Source organism: Chanodichthys erythropterus, chromosome 3, assembly GCF_024489055.1.
Source record: "Chanodichthys erythropterus isolate Z2021 chromosome 3, ASM2448905v1, whole genome shotgun sequence".
NCBI lineage: Eukaryota > Metazoa > Chordata > Actinopteri > Cypriniformes > Xenocyprididae > Chanodichthys > Chanodichthys erythropterus.
The window spans coordinates 410,541-430,042 of NC_090223.1; the positions used below are offsets into that span (position 1 = coordinate 410,541).

The 19,502-nt window shown below is 36.2% G+C and overlaps 1 pseudogene; it reads right to left on the reverse strand.

Moving 5' to 3' along the window:
* Positions 1-3,771: 3,771 nt before the first annotated feature.
* LOC137014610 (apolipoprotein L4-like) lies at positions 3,772-19,502 on the reverse strand (annotated as a pseudogene).

Sequence of the window (19,502 nt, forward strand, 5' to 3'; positions counted from 1 at the left end):
TACAAACTCAAACAAATGCATTTGTGTTTTATTATTTAAAGCGTGTAAACTGAGTTTCAGAAGGTGCATCTCCGGTCGCCATCTTCACTGTATAATCTGAACACATAAAGCTCATAAAGACGGTTTCTTGAAAACAGATAAAAGAAAACTGTCTCAGTATTTTCTCGAAATGATTCATAAAAACACCGCGCTGTGTGAAATATAATCTCACAGGAGTCGAGCTGCTGTTCAAGTTTGTTCACTTTCACTTTCACTTTCGGTTCCTCTCAGCTGCGGTGACGTCATCAGCACAGCATCACGTGATCCTATAGAGGAGACGCCTGATATTCTGGATGTGCCTTTATGACTGAAATCTCGTCATCAGTTTGAATGGAAATTTGGCGCCATCTGCTGGACACTCAAACATCAACTGGTTAAGTGTACCGTTTTTGTTGGTGTAATTGTGGCCCAATGCTGGCAGTTTTGGCATTATTTCTTTTTTCAGTATGTCTGAAATAAAATTAAACCCATGATATTTTTTTTTTAGTTTGTGACGTTTTCTCATTTACGGTTATGAACATGCATGCAAAGTTTCAACACGCTGATGTGTTGTGAGATGCGCACAGAAATTTCATACATTCTTACTGTTCGTGGGTTCAATTTTAAGCCATATAGAAAACCATTCAAAAGCATCTGTACAGACCCAAAATATAAAACACTCTCATGTTGTGTCAGAACTCATCAACTTTAGTAGTGAAGTGGCAGTGTCTTACTGAGATTAACAACTTTTTATTTCAAAGTTTGTTAAAAAAAAAAAAAAAAAAAAAAAGTTGTCTTACCTGTTAACTAACTGTCTGTCAAAAAAGTTTGGTATATATTTTTTAAAGGCGAAACATCACACATATTTGAACAATTAAAAAAAAAAAAAAAAAAAAAAAAAAAAGGTTTATAATATAAGTTTAAATTGATTAAAATTTAAAATATTTTAAAAATTATATATTATATAAAATATATATTTTATTTAACTCTAAAACTTAAAGAAAATCAGAGCTAAATAACTGAAAATTTTAGGTTGATATCTCAAAAAAAAAAAAAAAAAAAAAAAGCAGTACCAAACTTTTCCACTAGAGGACATCCAGACTCCACTGGTCGCCATATAAGCACTCTTTGATTTCCATATATGGTTTGAGTGATCTGAACCATATATTTTCATAATTTTCAACATATTTATGAACTAGTAGTTCATAAACAGTTTTGGCAGTAATGTTAATATTTGATTTGAATTCAGTCCCTAAAACACATAAAAACATACAGAAAGAATAGTTTGGCATCACATCACAAATGAAGAATCTATAGCTGTCATTCATTTTTTAAAATCAGTCAGCAAGTCTGAAGTTTTCAAATGAAAGTTTGTCAAGATTGCTTTAGGTTTAGATTAAGATGTTGTTGTTATAAATGTATAATGGCAAATGTCCCACAGATGCGGGGAGGGTCTTAAAAATAAAAGAAAACATTTTTATACATAAATTCAGAAATGTATTATTTATATTGTTTTAAATGTATTGATATTAAAAGTTAATTGTTTGTACTTGATTGCATGTTTTTTTTTATAGTGTGATTTTTTTTTTTTTTTTTTTTTATCCAAAAAAATACAGGCTGTAACCAGGCATTGAACAGTGCATGAAGGTTAAGTGACACTACTATGGAAAATAGTGACATTAAGTTTTCTGTTTAGTCTCAGTACATCTTGCTGATCTCTTTCTATCGATATGATGAATTAACCAATCAGAAGCTTCTAGAAGAATGTGCTTGGAGCTTTAGCCCTGCCTTTCTGTGTGAGGAGCAAACACAACAAAGCATTATCATCAGTTTTCAGCATATCAGACATCAGACGAGAGTAAATGTTTGTATGTTGTGAATCATTCCAGACTTTTCACTCATCTGTGAAAATGATAGACTTACACTAGAACATGGTCAAACTTTTGAATCTCACATCATTCCAAACCCATGTGACGCAGTGTTTTAATAATCATACAAATTTCAGCTCCACAATTTATTGAAATTTATTCCATAAAATGACAGGAATTAGTGAGTCAGAGGTCACTACAAATTACTTATGGCTTATATAATATTTTTGATTTGATTTAAACTTTGCAAACCACCTTACGAGACTCAACCGACAAGCAACGCTGAATCTGCAGACACGGACCAGATCATGACCAATCATATAGGTGTGGTCAAGAAAGACCATTAAAGAGCCACCCAGCAAAACCCTCAGTGTTTGTGTCCTCACTACAGATTGCTAAATGACACCACCTGAAGCAGAGTTGCAGTTAATAAGATACAGAAATTAAGTGATTAATTAAGTGATGATTGAGCATTAGTTATGAACACCTGCTGTTAACAAGCAGAATCACTGAAGGAAAGAGAAACAAGAACTGAAAAAAGAGAAACAAACTATAACTTTCTTCAGCCACAGCGTTAGATGAAATCATCTGAAGATAAAAGACATTAAATCTCTCAAGATCTCAGCAGATGAGGATTAAACAACTCCACAAACAGCATTACATCTTTGCTTATTACTAACCAGACTGACCTTGCAGAGTTTACTTGCAGATAATATTACTAAAATTAAAGGTCACTTAAAGAAAATACACTTTCATTACTCTTTCTTAAGTGCCCTTTTTAAAAATGCACTTTGTAATGATATGTAAGTTTAACTTAAATGTACATTTTAAATAATTTAGTAGTGCTTTAAAGAAGTACATTTATTTTGATTTATTGACATTCTAAATCACATGTAAAATAAAGGATTCAGTTTTAACTTAAGAGTGCTGTCCAATATTTGTTAATATACTTTAAATGTGCTTATTGTATAATATATACTGTATAGACTATTATATACTGTGTCCATTTGTACTTGAAATTATTTTTCTTTAAACTTAAGAACACTTTCTTATAAGAATATTCTCATATATATCAGAATAATTGTATTGTTTTTGTCTTTCAATTGTTTAGATACAGGTTTGACTTTAATTCATTTACCCACATATCACTAAAAACAATTTTAAAACACACCCCAATAAGTACATGTAAATCAATAGTAATCCATAAATGCTATAATTCATAATCAAACCTACACCTCTAGAAAACACTTAAGTATAATGTATATACAGTTTGAGTATAATGTATAAACAGTGCCTGATTTATAGTGTTGTTTTCTCTTTCTCTTTCTCTTTCTTTTTTTTTTTTTTTTTTTTTTTTTTGTCCATTCTGTCACCTGATGAAGTTTGGGGTCACTTAATATTCAACAATATTACTGATCCGCCTGCAATGACACTATTGAATGAGAATTGAACTGAGCTGGACAGTGACATCACCTTTCTCCAGAGCTGCTGTATAGATGAAATTAACTAAACTTTAAAATTAAAATGTAAAAATTAACTTTGATGCATAATTGTACTAAAACAACCAGTACATAAAAGGCACTTTATAAACATTAATTATGGTTGTTCCGGAGCAACATAATAAATATTTAGATTTCTACAAAAACTCATTTTTTTCCCATCACTCATGCTCATGTATAATGTTGTCTGATTCTTTGACTGGAAGGTCATCATGATTTTGTCAAGTAAGACATGTTCATCAACATATTTTGTTGATCCTGGAACAACATTCCAGTCTGAAAATTTAGTCTTAACCCTATTCCTACCCCTAAACCTAATCCTACCTATAACCTGAAAAGATAGGTGAATAACATTGATGTAGAAGCACCTAACCCTGGTTGCAAGCCTAAACATTGTCTATTTCTCTGTCACCCCTGGCCCATTCTATATAGTCTTTTAGTTCCTCTTTTGTTGTTTGTATTTCCTTCTGGACATTGCAAAGCTCATTATGTGTTCTCCTCATCTCTGCAATGGATTTAAGCACACTGGATTGGACCTTTTCTGGATCATCTACTTTTCCCTGTCTCATCTGGTGAATGTCTACAGAATCCATCACTATGAAGGCGACATCAAGTAAGACTAACAGTCCACTTAACACTCCTGAGACTGCTTCTGCTACAACTCGCCCTACTCTTGCAGTCTGAGTAGCAATTCTGCTAACATTTGCCAACAGACCCAAATTCATGAGTTGTGTGGCACACAAAACATCCCTTCTGTCTAAATTGCATGATATTTGCACATTGTCAAAAGCTGAGCTGCCGAAAAAAACACTGAACTTTGAGATTTTACTCAGGACCTTTCTCAGTGTATTCAGTGGTGTGAGAATTGGTTCGCTTACAGATTTATACTTCTGCTGAATTTGTTAAAGACTCTCTCTGAATGATTTTTGCTGTACAGTGTTAGTAATGGTGGATGCAGCACCTGTTACTCCACCTGCAACTCCTACTCCAACACCAACACCAGTAACAATCAGAGACGCCCCAAGAGTGAACGGTGATGCAGTGATTCCTCCAGCTGCTCCGATCACTGAACCTGACAGACTCCCCGCTGTGGCGCTGTAATGTGCAGACTCCATCGAATCTGTTATTCTTCCCCACTCACTAACTATAACCTCAAAGTCTTTATAGTGCTTGTTGTAGGCCTCATCAAAGGCGGTGATAGACGTCTTAAATCTCTGTAGCAGTGCCTCTGGAGTTCTGCTGTTTCTGTCCACTGCATCTGTCAGGAACGGTTTAGCTAGAATCTCTTCAGCTGAAGGTCTGTCTTTAGGGTCACGACTGAGCATTTGACTGATTAATTGCCAAAGTTCCTCTGAGTATCTCTCTGAGATGGGAGGGGGGTTTCCTGCCATACTGACAGCATGAAGTATGTGCCGCTGCCTGCCATCTGCCTGTGGAGAAAAAAAAAGAGAAAAATAATCTGGTTAAAAAAATAAAAATAAAAAACTCAGACTGACGCACAGAACAACCACTGTGCCAATGACAAGATCTGACAAAGAAAGGAACAAACACAGGGCTATATACAGGTGCTGGTCATATAATTAGAATATCATCAAAAAGTTGATTTAGACTGGTGTCTCTCATCTTCCTCTCATAGATTTTCTATGGGGTTAAGGTCAGGCGAGTTTGCTGGCCAGTTAAGAACAGGGATACCATGGTCCTAAAACCAGGTACTGGTAGCTTTGGCACTGTGTGCAGGTGTCAAGTCCTGTTGGAAAATGAAATCTGCATCTCCATAAAGTTGGTCAGCAGCGGGAAGCTTGAAGAGCTCTAAATGTTCCTGGTATACGGCTGTGTTGACCTTGGACCTCAGAAAACACAGTGACCAACACCAGCAGATGACATGGCACCCCAAACCATCACTGACTGTGGAAACTTTACACTGGACCTCAAGCAACGTGGATTGTGTGCCTCTCCTCTCTTCCACCAGACTCTGGGACCCTGATTCCCAAAGGAAATGCTAAATTTACTTTCCTCAGAGAACATAACTTTGGACCACTCAGCAGCAGTCCAGTCCTTTTTGTCTTTAGCCCAGGCGAGACGCTTCTGATGCTGTCTGTTGTTCAAGAGTGGCTTGACACAAGGAATGCGACAGCTGAAACCCATGTCTTGCATACGTCTGTGCGTAGTGGTTCTTGAAGCACTGACTCCAGCTGCAGTCCACTCTTTGCAGTCCTTCCCTTCGGAATGAGTTGGAACAGCAGGTGGAGAGTAAAACTGTTTCAAATGTCTGTTTTGTTTTCAACAGGCGCCTAAGTGCATATCATGTAAATATCATGAACATAGTGAATTCATAAATTCATTATTCATCATTCATACACTATATTCATTATAGTGATTCAAAAGTTATCCAGGGATAATGCGATGGTGTATTGTGTGTTTAACTGTACATGTTCACATGTATGGGCTCTCTCTGTGTACACATAAAAAATGGTAGGATTGTGCCTCTTGGTGGCAATAATTGAACAAAACATGAAATTATCATTAACTAAAATACAGGTGAGCAGACCAGGGCAGAGTTTCCCAAAAGCATCGTAAGCCTAAGTTGATCGTAGCTCCATTGGTTATAGAGCAGAGACGGCGGAAGCACAGTCAGAGACAGAGATGTTGTGGAGGGTGAACTGAAATAAATAAAATGAGAAGAAATGAGGAAGATGATCATGCTTAAGGCACTAATTTTAGACCATGAACAGAAACACTGATTTACAGTGAAACAATCAGAGAACTTTCAAATTCTGCTCAGAAATATACAGTAAATGCACAGTTTGTGATTTTCACTTCAGTTTTCTAATACATGTGGTTTCACTTCTGCATCTAAACATAGTCAGAGCATCTCTGTTTGCTCCTGCTCCATGATTGTACGAGGCAGGTTTCTCTTAATAGTGAGCGGGAAGTTGGAAATAAACCCTGTCAAAGTAAGAGAGCCCTTTGAAAAATGTCTGTCTACACTGTTCTCATCTCTGTGTTTCTTGGTGAAACTCAACTCAATGCTTTGGATTCTTTTCTTCTTTTTTGTGGTGGAGAAAATGAAATGTCTCCAACACTTGGGCCAAAGTGTGTCTAAAGGGGAAATGAAATGAGACTGTGGTCTAAATATATAAACTACAGTTACAAGCTGAAGTTATCAAGGAATTCAGATTTGCTTTTACCTAGTAACAGAAGGGTCTGCTGAATTATAAATATGAAGAACCAATCATATTGTACAAAAATGATTCAATGAATCATGCCACCTTTGCTATGCTCCTATTTTGTAAAAACTGTTGTATTCTTTTGCTGGGGGGATTCTCTCTGAAATTGGTCTGAGATCCTCCCGGCCGTGATTAAAGCATGTTCAAAGGTTTTGTCTGGAGTCTGTCTGGTTAGAGGAACTAGAGACCTTATTCCCACGTGATAGTGTGCTGTTCTCTATCAGAGCTTGAATATAGATAAACACAAGCCAAACTCTGTAAAAGAGCCAGGGTTTGAGTGTCTTACTCCTTTAATGATTCAACATGCAGTGCAGTTTATTCTATAGCAGAAACGAGTAAAAAGCCAATGCTTTCGACAGGGTTTAGGAAGAGAATTGACTCAGATGCTACATAAACTGTATGTCGAGCATTTGCTGTGCCATGAGCTTGTGGAAACACGTCAAAATAAAAGTCCTCACATAGGAACCTACACAACAGCAGCAGTCAAAAACGAAACCTATACAGAATATTAAACAGGAAAATATAATATTTATAAATGCAAATGTCCACAGATAATTTTTATAGGGGGTGTTTAGTCTGTTTAACCAATGTGGTCAGAAGTGTTGGGAGTAACACTTTACAAAAGTAATTATAGCTAATATTACAGTAATATTTTACTTTTTGCTGTAATGCAGTATAAAAATAAATAAATAAATTAAAAATCAGCAGGTAAAATAGTACGTCTATTTCCTGCCGCTGGAACTTATTGGTTGAGATGAACGGCAGAGACGGATTCTACATTTGTGAGATGGACATAGCTACTCCCATTATTTTCACAGAAAAGGACAAGAACGTTATAGTCAAGTGCAATATTGCAATCTATGTTCAGCACTGAGGGAACTTTCTAGAAATAGCTCTTGAAAAAAACACCTCGCCCGATGCAACAATAAGCTAATAATAAGATAAGTCGGAGAAGAGAAAGAAAGCAAAGATGCAGAAATATCAGTGAGCCACGACTCCTGTATGTCACTGTAATCATCTTTACCTTCATTACCATCATCATCCATCAAAACTTTATTAGCAAATCTGGTTTTCTTTACCCAACTGAGAGATGTAGTTTATGTTACAGATGCGGTTGGGTTTGAACCGTCGTTCAGTCTGTATTTCACACAGTGCGATGAGAAACAGTGTGGGCTGCTCTGAAACAATTGCAGAATATGCAGAGAGCTGGTGTTTGTCAATATATAATTTAAAGCATTAGTCACCTTCATGCCGTGTCAGTTACACTTTTTCCGTAAGTTGAATAGGGAAGGCGTAGGACATAGCATAAGCTTATTTGCAAATTTGCAAATTTGTGAACAGCAAGAGTTTTACACTTTCTTCGTACATTGAATAAGGAAGGGGGTCTGGCGGAAAGTACAAACTCGATCCCAAAAAAGTTGGGACATTGTACAAATTGTGAATAAAAAAGGAATGCAATAATTTATAAATCTCATAAGCTTATATTTTATTCACAATAGAATATAGATAACATATCAAATGTTGAAAGTGAGACATTTTGAAATGTCATGCCAAATATTGGCTCATTTTGGATTTCATGAGAGCTACACATTCCAAAAAAGTTGGGACAAGGTAGCAATAAGAGGCTGGAAAAGTTAAAAGTACATATAAGGAACAGCTGGAGGACCAATTTGCAACTTATTAGGTCAATCGGCAACATGATTGGGTATAAAAAGAGCCTCTCAGAGTGGCAGTGTCTCTCAGAAGTCAAGATGGGCAGAGGATCACCAATTCCCCCAATGCTGCGGCGAAAAATAGTGGAGCAATATCAGAAAGGAGTTTCTCAGAGAAAAATTGCAAAGAGTTTGAAGTTATCATCATCTACAGTGCATAATATCATCCAAAGATTCAGAGAATCTGGAACAATCTCTGTGCGTAAGGGTCAAGGCCAGAAAACCATACTGGATGCCCATGATCTTCGGGCCCTTAGACGGCACTGCATCACATACAGGAATGCTACTGTAATGGAAATCACAACATGGGCTCAGGAATACTTCCAGAAAACACTGTTGGTGAACACAATCCACTGTGCCATTCGTTGTTGCCGGCTAAAACTCTATAGGTCAAAAAAGAAGCCATATCTAAACATGATCCAGAAGCGCAGGTGTTTTCTCTGGGCCAAGGCTCATTTAAAATGGACTGTGGCAAAGTGGAAAACTGTTCTGTGGTCAGACAAATCAAAATTTGAAGTTCTTTTTGGAAAACTGGGACGCCATGTCATCCGGACTAAAGAGGACAAGGACAACCCAAGTTGTTATCAGCGCTCAGTTCAGAAGCCTGCATCTCTGATGGTATGGGGTTGCATGAGTGCGTGTGGCATGGGCAGCTTACACATCTGGAAAGGCACCATCAATGCTGAAAGGTATATCCAAGTTCTAGAACAACATATGCTCCCATCCAGACGTCATCTCTTTCAGGGAAGACCTTGCATTTTCCAACATGACAATGCCAGACCACATACTGCATCAATTACAACATCATGGCTGCGTAGAAGGAGGATCTGGGTACTGAAATGACCAGCCTGCAGTCCAGATCTTTCACACATAGAAAACATTTGGCACATCATAAAGAGGAAGATGCGACAAAGAAGACCTAAGACAGTTGAGCAACTAGAAGCCTGTATTAGACAAGAATGGGACAACATTCCTATTCCTAAACTTGAGCAACTTGTCTCCTCAGTCCCCAGACGTTTGCAGACTGTTATAAAAAGAAGAGGGGATGCCACACAGTGGTAAACATGGCCTTGTCCCAACTTTTTTGAGATGTGTTGATGCCATGAAATTTAAAATCAACTTATTTTTCTCTTAAAATGATACATTTTCTCAGTTTAAACATTTGATATGTCATCTATGTTGTAATCTGAATAAAATATTGAAATTTGAAACTTCCACATCATTACATTCTGTTTTTATTCACAATTTGTACAGTGTCCCAACTTTTTTGGAATTGGGTTTGTAGATATTTTACATCATAACTTGTTTAAATATGGATATTTTTTTACACAAACGCATCACTTTGCTTCATAAGGCCTTTATTAACCCACAGAGCCTTGTGGAGTGTGTTTATGATGGATGGATGTGGATGGATGCCTTTTCTTCAGCTCATACTCATTGATCCCGTTCACTGCCATTATAAAGCTTGGATGCGTCAGGATATTTAATTAATATTTCTCTGATTATTTTCATCAGAAAGAAGAAAGTCATACACACCTATGGCTTAAGGGTGAGTAAAGCTTGGGCTATTTTTCATTTAATCCTTTAACCTAATAATACAATTAATGAATTATATTTATATATTTATATATATATATCTATATATATATATAAAAATATATATATCTATATATATATATATTTAAATTAAATTTTAAGCTGTCTCAAAAATTAAGTTATCAAGCGAGCAGAACAACCACCCAGTAGAGCGTTACAGTAATCTGGCCTTACTACTAGTTACAGCAGCAAATAAACATGAATGAACAACAGAAGATACAGAACAACTAACTGAAATGAATCATATCTCATGTAATCTCTTAATCAGTGTTTTAACCGCAGAAATCAATAAAAAAAAGCTTGAGAACAATAATGTCACACAACTTCACAGTTACCTCAGAAAAGATATTCAGTGACAAACTAGAGAGGAGCATTCTGATAAGTATATAAAATATATCACATATTCAATATTTATCATTATTTTTCTAACCTGTTGATGTCTTCATATTTAATGAATGTTTGAATGAATCTGTCATGAAAACAGTTATTTAAAGGTTTATATTTCACCAAGGAATTGGAGTAGATAAACATATTTCATTAGAAGAATGCATTAAAGACTGCCCTAAATGTGCAATCATCTCCAGCAGATCTGTCTTTCTGCAAACTATGTGGACAAGATCTTTTTCTTAATTGTATTAAAGTAAACTGTACTCTTTTGCAGCAGTACTGACAGACTTTATTTGAAGACAGAGCCATCGTTTGTTCAGTGAAGCACTGTTTAATTAAAAATAAGAAGCAATTTTATTTTTTGTTTTGTTTCTTTTTTTTCCCCACTGTGAACAGACTTAAAAATCAAGATATTTCACTTTTGTGTTCCATTACACTGTATTTCACTTCTGCTTCCGCTTGTTCCCTAATCTAGTGTATATCATTGATTTGATTGAATAAATGTATATGAAGCTGCTGTTCATGTTTTTAATGTTGTTTATTCACTAGTTTATTATTACTTGTATTATTTATATAAAGTGATGTTTCTGTGCTCCACTGAAGAAACTCACACAGGTTTGAATGAAATGTTAAATGTTTCATCCTAACACTAACACAAAGAGAGTTTAAGTCATCTTTAAATTCACTTTTGCAGAATACAGTAGATTGAACGTAATGAAATTTAGTGCAGATGACAATGAAACAGAATATTCAGCTCACTTTATCTGGAGTGAAAAACAGCAAGGATCATGGAGTTTCTCAGATCTTCTTCTGCAGAGCCTCGTCATCTACTAGTCAACATGGTTTTGGAAGTTATGTTGATTCAGAGTTGGTGTCATTTGAAGTCATTCCTTCTTTTTTGTCTTTAGCTGATCACTTGCTTGAGTTAGAAACATCCCAAAATAAAACAAAATCAAATTGAAAATAATTAGTACAGAATATATAACTTGGGCCTATTATTTAATATGTCATACATGTTTTTTTGTGAGTGGCAATACTTATTAGTTCCCTTTCGATATTTCACTCGTACTGCGTATGGGGATAAAGTCTCCCTACAATGGCTATTGGCTATTTCTACAAATATACCTGAGCAACTTCTGACTGGGTTTGTGCTCCAGGGTCACATATAGGAGTAATTTTTTCTAATGAACGATGTAATTTAACTTTTTTGATTCACAATGCTCTGTTGGAGCAACTTAATGGCTGCACTTTGTTCTGCACTATGTTCCACCACTTTAAAACAAACAGATTTGTTCTTTGTTTTGTTTTCATATTTAAGAGATTATAAGCTAGATGCAACTTTTTTGTGTTCGCATCGAATGTTCATCGACTTTGATTGATCTGTTGAAAGCAGTTATTTTGAGTTAGATGCATAAATGTTCTCCTCCTATTCAAATTTTACATTGAGAGGTGCATACAACATATCTGCCCACTGACAACTATAGTTGCCGCACATTCAAATAAGCTTTTTAAGAAAAAAAAACAAAAACCTGGGGAAAATAAATGCAGAACATGTTCACATACGACTATATGCATGAAACCATTCAGAAAAATTTGGGCACAAATGGGTTAAACGCATTGTGTGAATTCAACAGAGCTTGGTTTATAGATGATGCTGCTGCATAAATAATTGTGTCATCGGCATATAGATGTACATTAGCGGAGTCTACTGCAAAACCTAAATCACTGATAAAAACAGAAAACAGAATATGAGATAAAATAGATCCTTGAGGAACTCCTTTTTTTACTTGAAGAAAAGGAGAATTATAATTTTCTAAATTCACACACCGAGTACGTTCAGATAGATAATTATCAAACCATTTTAGAGCAGCTTCACTAATACCTATAGATCTAAGTTTCTGTAACAATAAATTATGATCAACAGAGTCGAAAGCTTTTGAAAGGTCGACATATAATGCTGCACAGGACTTTTTACAATCTCAGGAATTGATAAGGTCATTAGTAACTAACAGAGCTGCAGTTAGGGTACTATGACCTGACTGGGGATCATTAAGAATATTATTATCCGTTAAAATTAGCTTTAATTGATCGTTTATCAATGATTCGAATACTTTAGCTAAAACTGGTCATCTAGAAACAGGACGATAATTACTATGATCTGAAGGATCTACACTTTTTAATAAGGGAATAACTGATGCCGACTTCCACGCTCTTGGTATAATATTTGAAATCAAACTTAAATTAAAAATAGATGCAATTGTTTCTGCTACAATACCTTCCATTTTTAGAAAATAAGGTTAATTTTATCAACCCCTGCCAATTATTTGACATCTAGTTTCACTAAAGCATTATAAACCTGGGATGTTGTAATAGGAGAGAAATTAAACACCTGTCTGGGACAATGTTTATCAGGAACAACTAATTCTGTAGAGGTAGAGACACCTAAATCAGTAGACTCTGAACTTGAGCCTGCAGTAAAAAAAAATTATGAAGAGTTTCAGCAATATTCGCTCTACCCTTAACAATAGTTTGGTTAACAATTAAATGATCTGGAGCTTTAAATGATAAACTCGTTTCCAGAATTTAATAGGATTATTTAAATGTTCATTTACCATAGAAAGATAATAATCGCGTTTTGCACATTGTATTGATTTAGTACATGAATTTCGTAATGCTCTATAATAATCCCAATCTATAAATCATTCGATTTCTTTGCCTTGGCCCAGGCAGCATTTCTCTGTCTAATAAGTGTAGAGAGAGTATCACTGAACCAAGGATTGTCTTTGCCACTTATCCTAAAACATTTAGGTTATATGAAGTAACCCAGAGAGTGTGAGGAGACGGGGTGGTGGAGGGATTCTGGAAACTGTCGAGGATCCTTGGGTGAGTTTGACTGTGATTATATACAGGCCTGAACTCATGCCGATTGGGTAGATATGTTGATTACAGATTGTTGACAGCTGGTTGAGATGACGTAATGATTGTGTAGCTTATTTGACTTGTTCCTCCCGAACTACGTTAATAAAACATAATTTAGAGTCTAACTAACGTTATTATCTTCCAATAAACATTAACTAAAGCTGGTTACATCAAATACAAATGCTATTGACTAGATTCATGAGAGGTCAGGTAATGCGTTCAAATGTCAAAAATGCAGTAATTTCATCAACTTATCAGCGAGTGAACTTCAGAAACACTGAAAATGAATGAGTTCAGAGCTGGAACTGTCAGTGTCTGTAGCTGCTCCACGAGACGCATTACTTCCGCATTCATGCACAGTTCCTCTGGAAGCCTATGGGAGTGTCGCAACTGTTTTTCAACCGCTCTGGTCAGACTCAGTCAGCAGCTTTTTGTCTGGGGCTCTGTCTGGCTGTTCTTCTTAATGCACAAAAAGAAAAGCAAAAGTAAGGAATACAAGCAAACTACGAAGTCAAGATTATTCACACACAGTGAATAATACAGGAATATATTCAGTGAGTCAAAAAGAGCTTTGAAGATGCAGCGTGTTTTGAGATGCAGTTTTCTAGTGATCATCTGCTGCATCTCATGGACAGACTCATCCGTGACAGGTATGGTTACAGGCTCACATTGTGCTTTCCATTGTTACTTGCATGGATTATTTCGCTATTGGTCGGCCTGTACCCTGTAGTAGTTAATGTTGTGTTGCATTAGTTAAGAAAAGACTAAGTGTAAATGAAAGAAGGTGTTTTTATTGCATTTGAATTTTTTGATTGCATCTTGTACTATATTTTGAAATTATTTGAGATGCAAGGCAGTTTGCAGATTCATCAGTGTGTAAGTGTTTAAAGAAAAAAAGTCTCAATATTTGCCTTTCTTAAAACAGTTACTTTAATCAGAGAAATTGGGGATGATATCTTCATCGAGTGCGCTGTAGATAAGACACCTCAGGATGGAGTGTACATGTACAAACAAAGAGCAGCAAGTAAACAACAGGAAATCTTCTACTTCTACAAACCAAAACATCTTACCTATAAAACACTGAATGAATCCAAAATCAGTGTAAGTGGAGCCCTTCCCAACCTTAACGTCACCCTCTTAAAAGCAACTGCCGAAGACTTTGGGCTTTACTGGTGTGAATTTAATTTGGGAGAAAAAACTACCCTTGGCAGTTTCACTTGGTTATGGATAGGTAAGTGTGTCTTATGTTTATCATTTTATTATAAAACATGTGGTTTATTGTGGTCTAGAATGTAATGTAGTCCTGTGTTTAGTATGTAAACGATGAGAATGAGAACATTCTATACATGCAAAGATTGAGAAGTACAGTCAGTTTCTTATTAAAGCTGCAGTCCGTAACTTTTGGAGCTCTAACGGTTAATAAACAGGACCAAAGTCTAGTCCAAGCAAACATTAGGCTGTGCACACAGATCATTTATTTTACTGCGCATGCGTACCTGTGTACCACTTATGTGCACCCCTGTTGATAAACATGATGCAATATAACATGGTGCTACATGAAAAGATTAATTTTAAACTAATCTTAAAAGGGCTATATGTTTTTCACTTTAATAAAGCATAAAAATACCCCAATATGTTTGCAGATAAACATGCTAAGTTCACCTACTTGTTTCTCAGAAAAACAATTCTACAGCCAGATATTCTACTTTGAAATGTGTGTTCCGTGTTGGAATGTCTGTCTTTGTTTTCAATCAATCAATCAATCAATCATTTCTTTTTTAAAGCTCTTAAAAAACCGCAAAGTATACCAAAGTGCTGTACAAGAAACATTTAAATACATACACAAAAATACTTAAAATAATAATAGTAATTAATAAATAAATACCTATAAAACTACACATCAAATGCCTGTGAGTACAAATAGGTCTTCAGACGTGATTTAAACATCTGCAGTGAGGTTGAAGAACGCACAGAGAAAGGAAGATCATTCCATAGCCTAGGAGCCACAACTGAGAAAGCGTGATCACCTCTACACTTAAGATGTGTACGTGGTACCGTTAGCGTAATCTGCGAGTTAGATCTTAACGATCTTAAGGAAGATTGAATTTTCAATAAATCCTTGATGTACTCTGGGGCCAAGCCATTTAATGCTTTAAAAACGAATAACAAAATTTTAAAAACAATCCGTTGTTTAACTGGTAGCCAGTGTAGAGAGGCCAAAATTGGAGTTATATGGTCTCTCTTTCTTGTATTTGTTAGCAGTCTGGCCGCTGTATTTTGGACCAATTGTAACCTTGACAGGGACGACTGACAAACCCCTGTATATAACGCATTACAATAATCTTGGTCTGTGCGAAACCGTGTGCTGCCAGTTTATCCAATAGTATTTCAACATCACAGGTTGCCAGTTGACGGAAAACACTGCGTATTGTAGCCATGGAAACCAGCAAACAAACTGGGTCAGAAAATCGCAGATTCTACTTGACCTAAAAAACCTCTAAATCCATCTAAAAATCTCTATGAATGACATCATATTAAAACACAGATAAATCAACTCATCAGCTTACAGTGTGTAAGTCTCCTCAGCTTTCATTGTCAATCGCGCTCCCTCTTGTTGCGTGTCCTCAAGCTGGCCACCCGCGTCTTTGAAGGAGGGGGCGGGGCAATCAATATTTTGAATTTGGACTGCAGTATCTATTTCAAACACTGGGTGTCATTCCTACATAGAGCCCCTTTAATATGACCCGAGAACAACGAGTTGTCCCAGAGAGTAATTCGTTCATTTTGTGTTGACTGCGCATGCGCAACATCACATAGGTTCTGTATAGGAAACAGAAATGATTAGTTCACCTCTCGAGTCTTTCGGGTTCGAATCGTTCATTCATCCCGTCACAGCCCCATAGGATGAATGCAGAAACTGAATCATTAGTTCATCTCCCGAGTCTTTCGGGTCTGAGACCTTCGTTCTTTTTTCACGTGATGTGACAGCCATTCACAACCTTCCTTACAAACAAGTGTTATTTTTTTAGTTTATTTATTTATTTATTTGCTAGTATAGCCTAAAAATTGATTTTCCTATATCAGGCTGAACATATTGGTTTAATATTTTTATCAGAAAGATTGGTCAGAAGGGACATAGTGGCATAACATAAATGTCTATGCATGACATACACACACCGGTACTGCAATTGCCTGTGGTGCTGTCACGGTCACGGCACAATTTTATTAGTTGTTTGGTTTATTTATTTCTTCTATGGAGCCATATAGGCACTCAGCGTAGGTTTCGAACAGACTGTGAAATATCAGTCAGCCAATCAAAACGCACGCAATAACCCATAGCAACGCGTTATGGCAACGCCTCAGACTGGCGAAAATGTAAATATAAACAGGAATTTTCCGGCTTTTGAATGATTCGTTACTTTTGTACATTGTCATGTTAATTATAATTAAATGCATTTTGTTTAATTGCGCATCTTGCAGAAGAACATTGTAGCCGGAGCTACTTCTCTCTGTTTACGTCTATGGCGAGTCACGGAGGTACTGTGCTGGTTCCTACCAGACCGGTCTAAAATAGTCAGAATATAAACACTGAGGTGTACCACAGTAATAATGAAATCATGACGTACATGCTCATTAGATCATTTTTGTACATTTTGAACAAAAAAAAATTACGGACAGCAGCTTGAATATTGAAAGGAAAAGTATAGAGCTAATTCTCTGGCTTTGTTTTTTATTCTGTCATAGAAAAATCAGAAGAAGAAAAAAAAGAGTGCCCAGAAGAAGTTCTTCGCTATGAGAAAAACTTACTAATTTTGTTTGCTGTCATATCCCTACTGTGCATCATTGGTTTCTTCTGTGTGATTCTGAAGGTAAGTATAAATTGACAGCTAAAAGCACAAATCAAAAAAACAACAACAACAACAACAAAAAACGAATAAAACTTATAGACGACATGCTGTCATGTACATGCTGTGAACAATTTATACTATCACTAGTACACTGAGGCACTTTGGGTTTTTCATGTTAAAGGGTCAGTTCACCCCAAAATGAAAAATTCTTCATCATCTGCTCTCATGTCGTTCCAAACATAGATATGTCTACGTAGATTCATCTACTTTAAGCCTGGGATACACTGCACAATATTTGGCTGTGACCGAGATATTTTTCCCGAAGAAATGGGATAAACTTTCACAGTTGAGAATGTGTTAGCTAAACCCTTCGTCTTGTTTGTATTGTGTTAGTTTAGCAAAAAAAGCATCTAACTATGGTTGCATACCGTCCACATTACCTGCCCCAAGTAGTATTGAACATGACTAATGTCACATACAATTTAAGATGGATAGGGCGTCAAAGGGGGTGGCCTTTGCCATACCTTAGCTGCCTGGTAGTATATTATTAGTGCAGTATTAACAGATTTATATTACTACATCTAACTTATAATTTGTAATTGTTTAATGAAAGAGAAAAGCAAGTAAATCAAAGTGATCTTGATGTTGAATTTGTGACATGAGTAGTTAAATGTTACCAAGTTCTACAGACGCACAAATCCTCTCATTATAAACAACAAAGCGGAGACAGTTTGAAAATAAAAGATTAATTAAGTTTAGTCAGATTCATTGTTTAAAATGGGAGTTTTCACATTTTACTAACAGTGTAATTCACAATTTAAAGAAAAGGTTTTGTTTTTTAATTTGTGGCTTTTCCTACATATTGTGGCGACGGCACTGTTTATTCCCGGTTATCAATGTGATTTACTTGATTCACCTGCTGTTGGGAGGAGGTGTCCGGGAGGAAAACGAGTTAGGAGAGAGGGGCAAACACAGTGTGTGGAGTGAAGAAGAAGAGAGTTGAACGTTAGTCAAGAGGAAGAAACGCTGTAGTCAAGCTCTTTCTGCGTTTTGTTGTTCTTGGGGAAGTTAAGACACCTCCTGATACCTGTGTTTTAGTTTGTAAACCTTCAGGAAATAAACCACTGTCCATTGGGTGCTTCAATCTGGATTCTCGTCTCCTGACTGTTTCTCCTGGGAAAGTGCAAAACGTCACAATATGTAATAAAGTGCCAAAAATAGATTTTAAATGCTATAATAATGATTCCATAATGTCTAATGATAAATTTGCCAATAAGTGCTCCTCTGATTTCACCTATTATTAGTAGTATTTTTAAAATTTTAAATAAAAGTTATTGTGTTTGTTTTCTTACATCGCACAACTTATTATTAAAGCAATAGGATTCATCTTTGGACGAACCATACACACACACACACACACACACACACACACACATGGTGGCTGTGGTCAGAACCACATACTCAATGAGTAGGTATTTAATTTTAATAGGTACTTACTTATCGAGTGCTAAAAGAGTAGGTGCTTAATAGCCAAATCTCGTTGTATGAATGCAATCCGACATCATCCGCCATGTTGACGTTATCATGTGACCTACAACGTTATCACAAGCACAACAAGTTAAAAGATATGAGTGACAGGTGCACTGACACCTGACTGCATCAGTAACTTGACAGTCGATCTAGGTTTGTGTCAGCGTTTACAATGGTTGGAGTGTCTGCACAAAGGAGACATCAGGCAGCTGCTCGAAGATCTCGCCTTTGGAGAAGAAGTTCATTTTATACTCAAAAAATGTAAGTATCACTACTTAATTTAAATGACCTCAGAATGAATTGCATTGCTAATTAACCCACCCCAACACTTATGCACAATGATAAATACTGACCAACACTTAATTGTATTACATATTTTCTTACTGAAAATGATATATTTTAGTAAAACAATCTGAATTTTGTCATATGACATAGCTATGCATGAATACAAACTATACAAATGCAGCTGTGAATACTTCAATTTTAAGTCAAGCAATTTATTCATGAAATTATTATATTTTATTTACTGGCAGCAATAGGACACATGAACAAATTCATACACAGTAAATCACAATAAATGAATGCATATAAAAGTCAACACCACATGAAACAAATCAAATGTGTTGTTCTAACAAACTATCACACATCTACAGGCGGTGAACTTCACATCCTACTGCCATCTCAACACAGCTGTGCCCGTTCAGCAGCTGACCTCCGTGCCCACCTTCGCCTGTCTTTGTTGTCCATCATGTCCCTCACTGGTGCACCCAGACTGGAATCTGACCACGGATGAGAGAGGGACATCGAGGTGCTTGTCTTCCTGTACTGGGACATCGAGGTGCTTGTCTTCCTGTACTGGGACATCGAGGTGCTTGTCTTCCTGTACTGGCTGGCCCAT